The sequence below is a fragment of the Petromyzon marinus genome, chromosome 26 (genome assembly GCF_048934315.1).
Source record: "Petromyzon marinus isolate PM22_M1 ecotype Great Lakes invasive population chromosome 26, UKy_Petmar_22M1.pri1.0, whole genome shotgun sequence".
NCBI lineage: Eukaryota > Metazoa > Chordata > Hyperoartia > Petromyzontiformes > Petromyzontidae > Petromyzon > Petromyzon marinus.
The window spans coordinates 9,526,219-9,539,698 of NC_133692.1; positions in this window are offsets into that span (position 1 = coordinate 9,526,219).

Below are 13,480 nucleotides of genomic sequence, written 5' to 3' on the forward strand. Positions count from 1 at the left end.
TACCACCGCAGCAGGCCGAGGATCCTGGGAAACCCGGGACAGTTGGCAAACCCTACCCGTGGTAACTATGGAGCCGGATAGATGATGAACAGAAGAGTCAGAAAATTCATGGGGATACCAGCAAGAACATCAGGGTCATCCAACTCACTCTAAACCACCCTCGCTCACCATCGACATTCGCGACATTCCCTCTACCCCGAGCGATTCCGCTCCGTTCCAGCAGAGGTCACGGCAGACTGCTCTATGGCGACTTTGCAGTTTGATCACCGCGGTTTGCAGCGTTGAATTTCTTGCGAGGCAACGCGACGTTCCGTCCCCAACACAATGATCCCGACCGATGAAGCAAATGTCAGCCCTAGGCGACGGACCAACAACAAACGCGAACTTCACTTAAGAGTTAATCAGCTTTTAAAATAAAATTAAAAAAAACGTACCTACCTAATGTGAACATTGCATATTTATCTCATTTTCTTTACAGGCGTTTTTGTTGCTGTTAAATATTCTTGCTCAATTCAGGAAACGTTTCGACTCTTATCTTCACTTTCATGTTTTCAGTTTCATTTATTAGGTATAGCCCTGTGAGCCATGCGGCTCTTGAATCGGGTGCAACCGCAACAAACAAAAAACATGAACAAGAAGCAGAAAAATCCAGGAAAAAACAGCGAAGTCTACTAGCAAAGCCTTTAATAGTGCTGACTGTTGCTGGCTGCTTGGCTGTTTCTGGGCTTGGGGGCTCTGCTGAGCGACCGCGATGAAAGAATTCAAAACAAATAATTAGCGCTCAGCTCGTTGGCTGCCTCGATGCCAGGTCGTCCTCTGTGTCGGGGGGGGGGGAGACACTTTTGTGGATGTGCGAGGAGAGAAAGGCACGAGGCACAGGAGAGCTGTAAGGGCACAGGAGGGTCCTTTGGGGATATTCTTGTGACGCATCCATTGCACCGCGCAGATGTTGAAATCAACCCCGTCAGCAAAACGTGCAGGTTAATTAGTCTCCCGCAAGCACAGGGCATTGCCTACACGCCTCTTCCACCGAATCGTCTGAGGTTTCACCCAAGCAAATGGAACTCTGGCGAAACGAGATGCTCATTAGTGAGCAATTTGTGCAAATAAGCACCTGCATGTGGTTAAGATATCGCCGATATTTTGGTCGCATTAGAAAGCCATAAACGCGGAGTGATATCGCAACAGTGAGCAACAGAACACTGAACACAGTCGTCAATACCACTGCCGTTAAATAAACAAATAAACCCAATAGGCGATGTTGCGAGCAATGGCCATAGCACGGTGCTCTAATGCCAATAATGTTCAGCCCTTTTAGTTTAGGTAGTGTAACAATTTGTGCCGTAAAGCCTCCGCCACCCGACGCAGCCAGTTAATAAAAGTGTCCCGTGAATGAAACGTCGGCCAAATTATTTCGGGTTCAGCAGCACCACCGGCGTTTGTTGTTGTTGTTGTTGGAGAGCGATCTCACAACATTCACATGGGTGCCGGCGTTTCGCTGGAGATGATTACAGCCAGCATCATCACGATCTCTCGATCTAATGTAGGAGTTGTTTGACCATACTTCACCATGCTGGTCAGTGCGGGTTGGTGAATGTGGTGGGAGGGGACGCGGGAGAGGTCCGGTTCGAAAGTCGTAGAACAATGTGATGGAGGAAGAAGAGAGAGAGAGGAGTGAGGTGACCTGCGGTGAGGTGAGTGAGTGGGGGTGTGGGTTGTTGTGCGGTCGAACACAGTGCGATGATGGATGAGACAAAACGGTGCCTGGCAGACACACTCCTCCACATGGGCGGAGGAATCAACGAGTGAAGTGCACGGGAACAGAAACCACGGAGTGTGGTAGCGACGAAGGAGTCAAAAGGAGTCGACTGACCGGCGGAGAGCCAGTGGCTGAAAAGCTGAATTGGTGCCAGCTGAATAACGCTTCTGGCATTCCAGCTACCTCCCACACCAATAAATGTTATCCAACCTAATAAAAAAATGATTTGGCTAAATCGCCCCGAGCATGACCCTCCTGCAAATGAGTCCTGAGGCTCAGGATTGTCTTGGGTAAAGGAAGTGCGAGTACGGTGCTGGTACAGTGCAACGCCCTCTTGGGAATTCTTACACCGCACTTTTGTATCACGCTCCGCGGCGCTCATTACGTAACGTGCCAGCTCACAAAGCACGGTGTCTTTGTGTGCGCGGAGCGGTGGCGCACAGGTTAGCGCACTGCCCTACGAGCCCGGCGACCAAAGTTCGGTTCACGCTTGCGACCAACGTCAGTGACGAATATCTGAACCGGTCCTGAACCTCCCCTAGGTAGGCACAGCCGAAAATGAGTACCTGGTGGCGCCGCGTAGCAATCAGCACTGGGGAGACAAAGGTGGCCGGGCGTGGTGCTGGTTACCCACCCCCTCGTGTGCCGTGGCAGTCTTCATAGGTGTTCGCTAACAACACTTGCCCCAACAGTCTGTTAAGGCTATACGGGGGATATTAGTCTTTGCGTGTGTTCGTGTATTCGTGTATTTGCGGTATGCATATCTAGGTGTATGCCACAATCTGTATCGAATAATAACCTCGATGTATTATTTACGATAATAGCCAATGTGCTGATAACATTTCTGACCAACACAGCTTTGCGTGACTGAATTCACCAACAGAGGACGCTTCGCTCAAACTGCTTTTTAGCGATGATCTGCTCACCACACTCACACAATGATCTCCCCAGACTGTTGGAGCAAGGGCTGTTCGCGAGCGCCGATAAAAGACGTGGCACGGCACACGAGGGAGGGCCATCACCCACGCCCGGCCGAATTTGTCTCCTCATTGCTGATGTTTACACACCGAACCGCCGGCCACTGAGTCGACTGGGCGAGTCGACCTCGGGGAGGTCCAGGAGCGTTTCAGATCGTCACCGGTGTTGGCCCGTGAGCGGGAACCGATTCATAGCGCAGCGCGCTGACCGCTGCACCACCGCTCCTCTTCATATCTCTGCACGCTCACACCGACGCTGCCGGCCAGCTCTCCGCACAGAGAGACCATTGCATTTCCACACGTTGCATTGTAGACCATTGGCGAATGATTTATGTGCGGCGTGTCTGCTAAACTGCACGCAAGCATAGCTCGCAATAAAGCCTGAAATAAGAACTCACTTGCCTAATCAAGAGGGGTTAACGTAGCGTGGTCGAGGCGGTCGTTAAACTCTCCGAGCGAGGAGGCTGAACTGGAGATGCCAACTACGTGGCGGGCCATTTTGAGTGGGGACCCGTGTGGTTTTCGTGGTGGTGGTGCCGTGATTCGGTGGGGTCGGTGGGGGTCACACGCGGACGCGGACGTGAATCGCGCGAGACGAGCGCTTATCACGAGGACTCGTGGAGCCATTCCCGTAGCCTCTGTTGTGAAGAAGCATGGACTGAATTTACGATTCAAAAGCGAGTTCTATATTTTTAGAAAAGGATGTCCAGATTGCATAGAGATAATTGTGTTTGCTTAAACTGAATAATTGCGAACATTCTGAAAAATGCCAGAACATGCGGGGGAATGTTGACCGATGCTAATCAGACAAAGTGGATGTCAATTTGGCAATGTTCCTAAAATCATAAAAACGGGGATTTTAGAGCAGATCTGAACTGGCACCCGTTGCATTTCAAATGTCTCCACAGCTAAATATACACTGGATGTGCATCTCATGAGGCTCTTAGCTGGTGAAGTAAAATGTCTTATGTGTCAAGCACGTGTGTAGATATGTATTTATAAATTATGAATGCATGTATGTTGAGCTTCTTTCGCACCGTACATAGGCAGCCGTGCTAATCGGAGGTGCAATCATGGAACGTTACAAAAAAGCATTGCATAACGGAACAAAGTCAACAGCCAAATTGTCTCCATGCTCAAATGAGCAATGGGATGGTGCTCAACCTCTGGCCGTCAGCCCTGAGCCAGTTGTGGAAATTCCACATTCCTACGCCGGATGTTAGTCTCTCTATCGGACGACCACAGTTGAGAGTGCACACATCCATTCAGATGCATCACGTGTACAGCATCACTGCCTTACATTGGACTCTTTATAGTTTCAAGTTCGCTTTGTATAACCACGAGACAGCTGAAGGGACCAGGATAAGTCCCCTTTGCAAAAGTGACATCTGCCACCAAAATAATGAGAAATACACAAGTGAAATCAATTACAACAATTAAGCAAAAGGCAATCAGCGCACAAAAATAACCGTATCGCATGAGGAATAAAAACATAAAATCGATATGAAATCAAATCTGAATATTAAATTCTCTGAAATGCAAATCGGCTAGGGCAGTTGGCCTCCAGTTTGTTCGCAGCACGAATTCTAAAACTAAGCTACAGATACATTACACAGATATAGGTTGTCTCTAACACTAATATGTAAACAAAACAATGATATATGTGAAAACAAATTGCAAGTTAAGTTATTATGAAGCGTTGCTACACTCAGACGCTATACATGGGAGCCAGACGTGCGTTGAATTGAACCGATTGCGGCAATAACCTTCCATAACCTAGACAAGCCGATTCAAATGGCTGTTTTATAAAAGTTGATGTCTCCAATGACCGGAGATCTCTTAAAATAAATTACTCCATAAAAAATAAAAAAATATCATACCACCGCTCTGATATCTTTCACAAATATATATTTCCGTCTTTTTAATATTGTGTTCAAATGTCCCCGGTGAACCTTTTCACATCTCACGGAAAAAAAAAGATTACGTTCTGGGAGAATATGAGGCATTTGAGGAGTGATCAAAAAGGGTCCAAGTTGACAACGAGCAGCTCTGATGAAGCAGTGTTATTCCCATACTCCACGGTCCTCTCCAAGTGCAGTGCACCTGGGTCCATCTTCATCATCATCACCATCACTATCGATGCCCCAAGGGGCTTTAATCCCGACGCCCCTAAGAATTCTGACTCACACCTCAAACCGTTCGCTCACAGCTCACGTTGCTTCATAGCCACAAGGAAATCGCTCTCCCCCGAGTGATATTTTACATGTGGACGGCACTAGGAGCCACGTCCTTTGTGGGTTAAAACAAAAATTCAGAATGTTCTCTGATAATATCTTCATATTTATCAGTTTTCTCTCTGCTATTTTTTACAGACTTTTCAATGTTTCTGTTGACACACACACGTGTACAAGATAATTTAAAGCATCTTGCACAATTGAACAATGACCATTGATAATTCCTCTTCAATAAAATGCACTTCTAACGGAATATTCAACCTTGGAGGGAACACTCACCGTGCCGACCACACAATGTGTGACGAACACTTCTGTAATGATATATTTCTCTCAAAAATATCACAACATACACTTTGATTTTTAACAATCACCTCTGAAACGCTTGGAGACTCTTACATTAAAAAAATAAAAATTATTTTATTTTTATTTTCTATCTACGTGACTTTACCGAAAGAACCAAGAATATGAATTCCTGCAGTCACGAAAATTTTAAGTCAAAATTTTAGTCAAGTGTTTGTGAATTCCGTCTGATCTGGCAACACTACACTCCAGCATCCTTGACTTTATTGAGCTAAGATTCAACAAATCTACAGGAGCCAGCGTAGTCAATATGTTGCTAACCTATCTTCACAAATTAAAGACGTGATTTCCTGATACTGCATGGGCAGTGGTACCCAAGCAAAAACAAAAAAAAACACTCAACACATTAGTGAATAACATTGGCCCCAAAGTAAATAAATAAATATATGAATAGATGCGACGGAGGTTTGGCCAATGAGCCTTCTACATTTTATTTAATGTTTTTTTTTTAATCATCGTGCTGTTGTCTCCTCGAAGGCCCTGGGTTTTCTCCGGCTAATAACACCCGTGTTCTGCCCCGCCGCATCCTTCCCAATCTCTCCAACAACCCTGACCCTCGCTCTGCTGGTGTGAGGGTGATGCTGCGGTGATTGACAGACGGAATTGCCCGGCCGTTGAAGCGAAGATCGTGGGCACAGGCGCCAGCGGAGCATGAGCCGCTCTGGGTTTTAGAAAGAGCACTCGTACATACACGTGTGTGTGTGTGTGTATATATAAACACACTTGGGTATATACACACACATACAAGTCAGAGTGATTTCCTGCTCAAATGAGCATTGAGCTGGTGCTCATCTCTGAGCCAGTGGTGAAATTGTCACATTCCTCTGGCGAGGGCAAGGCTATCTATAAGACAACCACCGTTGACTTCACCACACAGTGGTACTCGTTTTATCGGCCATACATGGATGATGGGCTGGGTTCACTCCTCAATCAGAAATTGAATGCATAACCTTCCAACTGTGAGTTGCTCGCTCAACACATAAACTCGCGCACACACACACACAAAAGACAAAGATCCCCCGTACAGCTTCAACATACTTTTGAGGCAAGTGCTGTTAGCGAGCATCTATGAAGGAAAACACAGCACACACACACATCTGTATAGACACGCACACTCAGTGGGGATACACACTGGATCTGTATGCAGCAGCATACTCTGCTGGTCCTGCGCGTTCGGTCATGTCTCCTACCTAGGTGTGCCCCCCCCCCCCCCCCCCCCCCCCACTTTGCTGTCATTTTGCTCCGAGCAACTGCTTTGATCACATTACAATTTATAACGATTCGTCAAGAAAGGAAAATAAAAAAATATATTTCAGGCCCCATGGTGCAGAATGCAGTCTCCAAAAAGTTTTCACTCTACCTCTCTGGCCTAACGATCTATATGCTATGAAGAAGGGCCATTGCCCGAAACGTCACCTATTTTATATCTATTTTTCCTTACAAGGCCACACGCACACGGTAGCATTGATGCACGTGCTGAGTGCTTTGCTCTGGCGGTGAAGACCCCCCCGTGTTCTGTGATGGCCATTTCTGATTTTTTCTTTTTACTCTGGCTCCGACTTTGGCTTCTGCGGTGCTGACTTTGTAACATTTCGAAATTAAATTCACACTCAATTTTAAACATCACTTAATCCGGTTAGGTCTTGCTTTCGGCAGCGATACAGTCACAATCTGAAAGTCACGAGATCAAAGGTGTCAGTCCTATCCCGACAACGAAATTGTGTTCACAAAAAAATCCGGCGATGGGGTGGCGACACGGCCCAGCGATAGGGGGGGGGGGGGGGCGTGTCCACCGCCTTTTGTCGAGGTTTCGCGGGTTCGAATCAGAAGAGGTCATCCTGGTTAATACTGCAGGTATTACTGCAGATATTAACCAGGATATATTAGCCCCACGAAATATGATGGACACGTCTGCATCAGAGTAAAAGTGTACAACAAAGCCGTGACGTCGTTCGATAAAAAAACAATTAGGCCATTGTGTGCCAGCATCGTGGTCCAAATATATAAAAAAGTAAATACTCACAAATTACTCGTTTGGTAAACACAAAAGCAGCAATTGCACCCTAAACTTAGCAGGATCAGATGCTGATCGAGAAGCTTCAGGACGACGACTAATAATGAAAAAAGCATTCAAAGCACTTTCTGCGACAGACATCAAAACAATACAAATTACAGGGGCCTCGCCACTGAGCTGCATCCGCCACCAAGGGAGGGCCCACGTAAAGAATGTGTTCGGACTCCGTGCTCAGCGTGAGACGCGGGCAACAGCAGGCACATTTCCCAATGGAACTGGAGACGATGCACCGCGTGTTCCTTCACAGCAACCGACACGTGCGGATCTAAAACAAAACCAAATCCACGCAGATCACCTTTTGATCTGATGCACCGTGGGTTATCGCGCTGCACCACCTCCACCAATCCGGTTCGTTTGCGTTGCGTGCAAACGCCATGACCTCCGCTGCTTTTGGGGGGAAGTTGGTAAACGCCTCGGCGAGTGATTTGCCCAACATCTTGGGTCAGCAGGCCGTGTCAACATCCAGCGGCTTGTCACTTCAACAGCGAGCTTTAGTTGGGGGGGGGGGGTGCGTTGAACTTCTTTCACACCGTACGTAGCCAACCGTGCTAATCGGAGATGCGGCGGGTGTTATAAAGAAATGAGTTTTGAGACCAGAAAAAAATAAAGTACTAAAGGCCACCTCGTTTTAAACTGACCACCGTTCAGCCGACAGGACTGCAAGAATGGCTCACATTCACCTCAACAGCTTCATTATTGAGTGCAGGACAACCGTTATCCCTCGTCTCATTTGATTTATTTTAATCATTATATGTGTCCCCAACATTGCATTTCTTAAGACGTATCAGCCTCGGGAATGTACGCCGGTTAAATTCATTTTCGTCGAGATGATGACTGGGCCCAGGAATGCATTGTCAAGTGGATTGTCCTTCTTGCTCACAAGAACAAACCTTCCCACAATGCAAAGCGCCAGCAACACGTGATAGTTTGAATAGAAATGCATTAATTAAGCAGTCGTACTATTTGATCATTGCAGAGATTTGTCTATTAATCAACAGCTAGTATTGGGTAAATATTGACAAGCTTATTTAAAAAAAACTGGTCATCAGAAAACATTGCGTCACATTTTATTCTCATCAGGCCCCATGGTGTAAACAAGCGAAGTCTCCCAACTCTGATTATTATGGATTTTGTCTCTCTGGTCTCTCAATATGCACTCTGAAGAAGGGCCATTGCCACAAACGTCGCCAATAATATGTTTTTACTTTTGTGGCCAAAGTGTTATTATTGACAAATGTTTTTGGTTGTAATTTATGCTTGTTCATCACTGACAAAGTTGCGTCACCAAAGAGTTCATGCTCATCAGTTTTACACATGTACAGTGAGGGAAAAAAAGTATTTGATCCCCTGCTGATTTTGTACGTTTGCCCACCGACACAGAAATGATCAGTCTATAATTTTAATGGTAGGTTTATTTGAACAGTGAGAGACAGAATAACAACAAAAAAATCAGAAAAACGCATGTCAAAAATGTTATGAATTGATTTGCATTTTAATGAGGGAAATAAGTTTTTGACCCCTCTGCAAAACATGACTTAGTACTTGGTGGCAAAACCCTTGTTGGCAATCACAGAGGTCAGACGTTTCTTGTAGTTGGCCACCAGGTTTGCACACATCTCAGGAGGGATTTTGTTCCACTCCTCTTTGCATATCTTCTCCAAGTCATTAAGGTTTCGAGGCTGACGTTTGGCAACTCGAACCTTCAGCTCCCTCCACAGATTGTCTATGGGATTAAGGTCTGGAGACTGGCTAGGTCACTCCAGGACCTTAATGTGCTTCTTCTTGAGCCACTCCTTTGTTGCCTTGGCCGTGTGTTTTGGGTCATTGTCATGCTGGAATACCCATCCACGACCCATTTTCAATGCCCTGGCTGAGGGAAGGTTCTCACCCAAGATTTGACGGTACATGACCCCGTCCATCGTCCCTTTGATGCGGTGAAGTTGTCCTGTCCCCTTAGCAGAAAAACACCCCCAAAGCATAATGTTTCCACCTCCATGTGTGACGGTGGGGATGGTGTTCTTGGGGTCATAGGCAGCATTCCTCCTCCTCCAAACACGGCGAGTTGAGTTGATGCCAAAGAGCTCCATTTTGGTCTCATCTGACCACAACACTTTCACCCAGTTGTCCTCTGAATCATTCAGATGTTCATTGACAAACTTCAGACGGGCATGTATATGTGCTTTCTTGAGCAGGGGGACCTTGCGGGTGCTGCAGGATTTCAATCCTTCACGGTGTAGTTACCAATTGTTTTCTTGGTGACTATGGTCCCAGCTGCCTTGAGATTATTGACAAGATCCTCCCGTGTAGTTCTGGGCTGATTCCTCACCTCATGATCATTGCAACTCCACGAGGTGAGATCTTGCATGGAGCCCCAGGCCGAGGGAGAATGACAGTTCTATTGTGTTTCTTCTATTTGCGAATAATCGCACCAACTGTTGTCACCTTCTCACCAAGCTGCTTGGCAATGGTCTTGTAGCCCTTTCCAGCCTTGTGTAGGTCTACAATCTTGTCCCTGACATCCTTGGAGAGCTCTTTGATCTTGGCCATGGTGGAGAGTTTGGAATCTGATTGATTGATTGCTTCTGTGGACAGGTGTATTTTATACAGGTAACAAGCTGAGATTAGGAGCACACTCTTAAAGGGAGTGCTCCTAATCTCAGCTCGTTACCTGTATAAAAGACACCTGTGAGCCAGAAATCTTTCTGATTGAGAGGGGGTCAAATACTTTTCCCTCATTAAAATGCAAATAAATTGATAACATTTTTGACATGCGTTTTTCTGGATTTTTGTTGTTGTTATTCTGTCTCTCAGTGTTCAAATAAACCTTCCATTAAAATTATAGACTGATCATTTCGTTGTCAGTGGGCAAACGTACAAAATAAGCAGAGGATCAAATACTTTTTTCCCTCACTGTACTTACAGGAAGTAGTTTTCAACACTTCATAAAAATATTTATTCTGACGGCTCTGAGTCCATGCATGCTGAATTTTTTGTATTTGACCGGGCTCTCTTTTGGAGAGGTGCCACCAGGGGCAATGAGGAGGGTTTGTGGGATGGGGCTGGAGGAGAGAATCTGAGAGATGGAGAGGCATTCCGATGTTGTGTGCGCGCATGTGTGTGTGCGCGCGTGTGTGTCGGTCAGTATTTGTCACAGGGCCTTGGAGCGAGAGCCGCTAAAGCCAAAAAATAATAACCACGAAAAAATAAAACTCACGATGTCACTGAGCCAAGACTCCCACACAAAAGCAGCCCATGTTTGCCCTGGGCTTTCACGGACCATTTGAAGCCTTTTACAAGGAACGGGCCTCTATTAGAAGGGGTGGAACACGTGAAAAACATCGCTTGGATAGATTGAATGTGTTAGGCGGGCAAACATTAGTGTGATAATTTATAGACGTGTTCATACATACACACACGCGCGTGGATACACACACAGACACACACACGTGAGTATATATGCACTAATAAAGAGCTCCCTTTAGTCTCATATACTATAGAGGCAAGCGCTATTCGCGAGCACATGTTAACAGAGCCAATTAAAACGAAACATCCACAAGGCACGGACTCACAACGGCCGGAAATCATAATGCAATCAAGATGAAAACTGTTCTACGCATATTTAACACATTCTTTGGTGACGCTGCTACTGCTGCATTGGCAACAGTGCACAAGCAGAGCCACCAACCAAGTCAACGCACTCGTCAATAACCCTGTGGCCTTAAAAATAAATATAATGGGCGAGGTTGCAATGGCCCCTCTTCACAGTATATATAAATGCATTTTTTTCGTGAAAAACGCCGCTATACGCGAGGGGAAATGAGAAGCCACGCTTTGGGGGTTTTGTAAGTGCGGATTTGAAGCACCAAAGCACCCCATGCCTCTGGGCTGCCCTCCCCGCTCGGCTCTGCCTTGTGAGGTCTTCAAGGCACGCGAGGGCCATTGGTGGGTGACTCACCATTTCAGCCTTTTAGGTTGAGTAGACCTTGGGAAGGCCCAGGGCAGATTCACATTCTGTGAGGTGGATGGGTGGCTCATGAGGGCGTCAGAGACACCGCTGGGTCACATCCACTCTGGCCATCGCTGAGATCCGGGGTTCGCGTCCCGTGTTTGTACAAGACGACCCAACCATGATTACAATCAATGGATGATGTGGTTGGATGTCTCAGAGGTCAGAGACGCTGAGCCGCCACCACTTAGAGCAAGGGTTTCAATCCGGGTTTCAGCCGCCCGTGATCCAACCTGCGTTCTCAAGTGGAATGAGGTGATGGGGCCAGCTTGATCAGCAGTGGCTGCACACAGAAACCACCACAATATAATTCGACCTGCCGTTTAATTTGGCAAAAATGTTCACCTCTGAGACTATTCCAATTGACATGGGAGGAACCGAGTTTGCAGAGCATTCAAATATGTGGTTACTGGTGTGGATAAGAGGCCGTTCAAGTGATTTCAGAAGTAGTTACGTGACATCATTTTCTAGGGCCATTCTCTGACGCAGGGTGATACACAGCTAGCTGCAGAATGAAGTGGAAATGTTTGACTCGTGACAGGGCACATATGGTACGATTAATTGGACTTTAACGGAGAGAAAAAAAACCATGCCAAATCCCAACATCACGGTCAGGAATTGAACCTGGGTATCTGGGACTTTAGCTCAAATACAGAGGGCACACACACTGCACCTGGAATGTGCCAGATCCTAGCAGACCTGGAAACCTAAACAGGGTTGAGCCTGAACAGTGACCTGGATAGGTGACCGCCTTGCGTGATAGGTGCAGTCGGCGTCGTGGGCGACAGAGGGCCATTGCAGCGAAATCCAATAAACCCGTACTGCCCGTCATGGTGAAGTATGGACGAATAACCCTCTACGCAAGCACGGCATAGAAAGGGCCTCACACAGCAGTGAATCTGACAGACGCGTTGTACAGTCACGCGCACAGGCCAAGGAAGATGGCATCAAACCTGCCGGAGCGAGTGATGTCGGCGAGAATCTATTAATCTCTAAAAACCGGACTCCGGCACGTGCAGAATGCAGCTGCCAGAGTTCTTACTCGAACACCAGCTGCCGAGCACATGACCCCTGTACTTGAGTCTCCCTATTGGCTACCGGTCAGTGTTCCGAGTGTAGCTCAAGATGCAACTTCACACAAGGTCCTCAACTATGCCCCCCCCCCCCACTTACATCCGTGACCTCCTCCACCCGTATGTCCCAACCGCGAGTTCTTCGTTCGTCTCAGTGTGGGCTACTGTCGTGGGCCGAGGTCGCGCCTCCACTCAGTGGGTGACCCGGGGCCTTTCCCGTGTGGCCACAAAGCTTGCGGTGTTCACTTCCGTCCGATATTCCATCTGCCGAGTCCCTCGGTTTATTTAAATCCCGCCTTTAAGCATTTGCTTAATTAAAGGCCTTTTCTCCGTGTACATTTTATGCGTTTTGGGGGTGTGGGGGTATTTGTATCCGTGGTTAAATCATGAGCCTACGTGCTTATATTAGGTTTTAGAATTGCTTGAGTTATTTACTTATTTGCTTTAAGCTCTGCGCAGCGCCTTGCGACCTCTGGGTGAAACGCGCTTTGTAAGTGTCAATTATTATTATTCCAGCCAACAAGGCGACACCAGGGGTGGCGCAGTGAGCACCACGCCCGACCGCCTTTGCCTCCTGAGTGTTTACGCAGCCCATTAAGGTGTCCATTTAAAGACTCAGTTGCCCGAGAGAAGGTCCAGGACAGGTTGAGATATCAGAACAGGATTGCATATAGGGAAGAAGTAGTCGCATTTGCCAAATCCTCATACGCAATACAAATTGATTGAAGTGAAAATAAAACTTCACCAAAGCCTAAAGACGTTTTACTTGAAGGTTCGAATTGGCTATATTTACCACACGCTTAAGACCGCAAATAGGAGATAAGCGAAACGACTATGGGACGTTCTAGGTCTTTAGACTCAGTATTTGCTGCTTAAAATAATAAATCCTGCACCACTGCCTCACCCATTTACCTTTGTTATAAAAGGCCATGCTGACATATGGTCGAGTCGCGTGACAATGAAGAACGGCACACCAATGTGCCCGAAAAATAAAGTT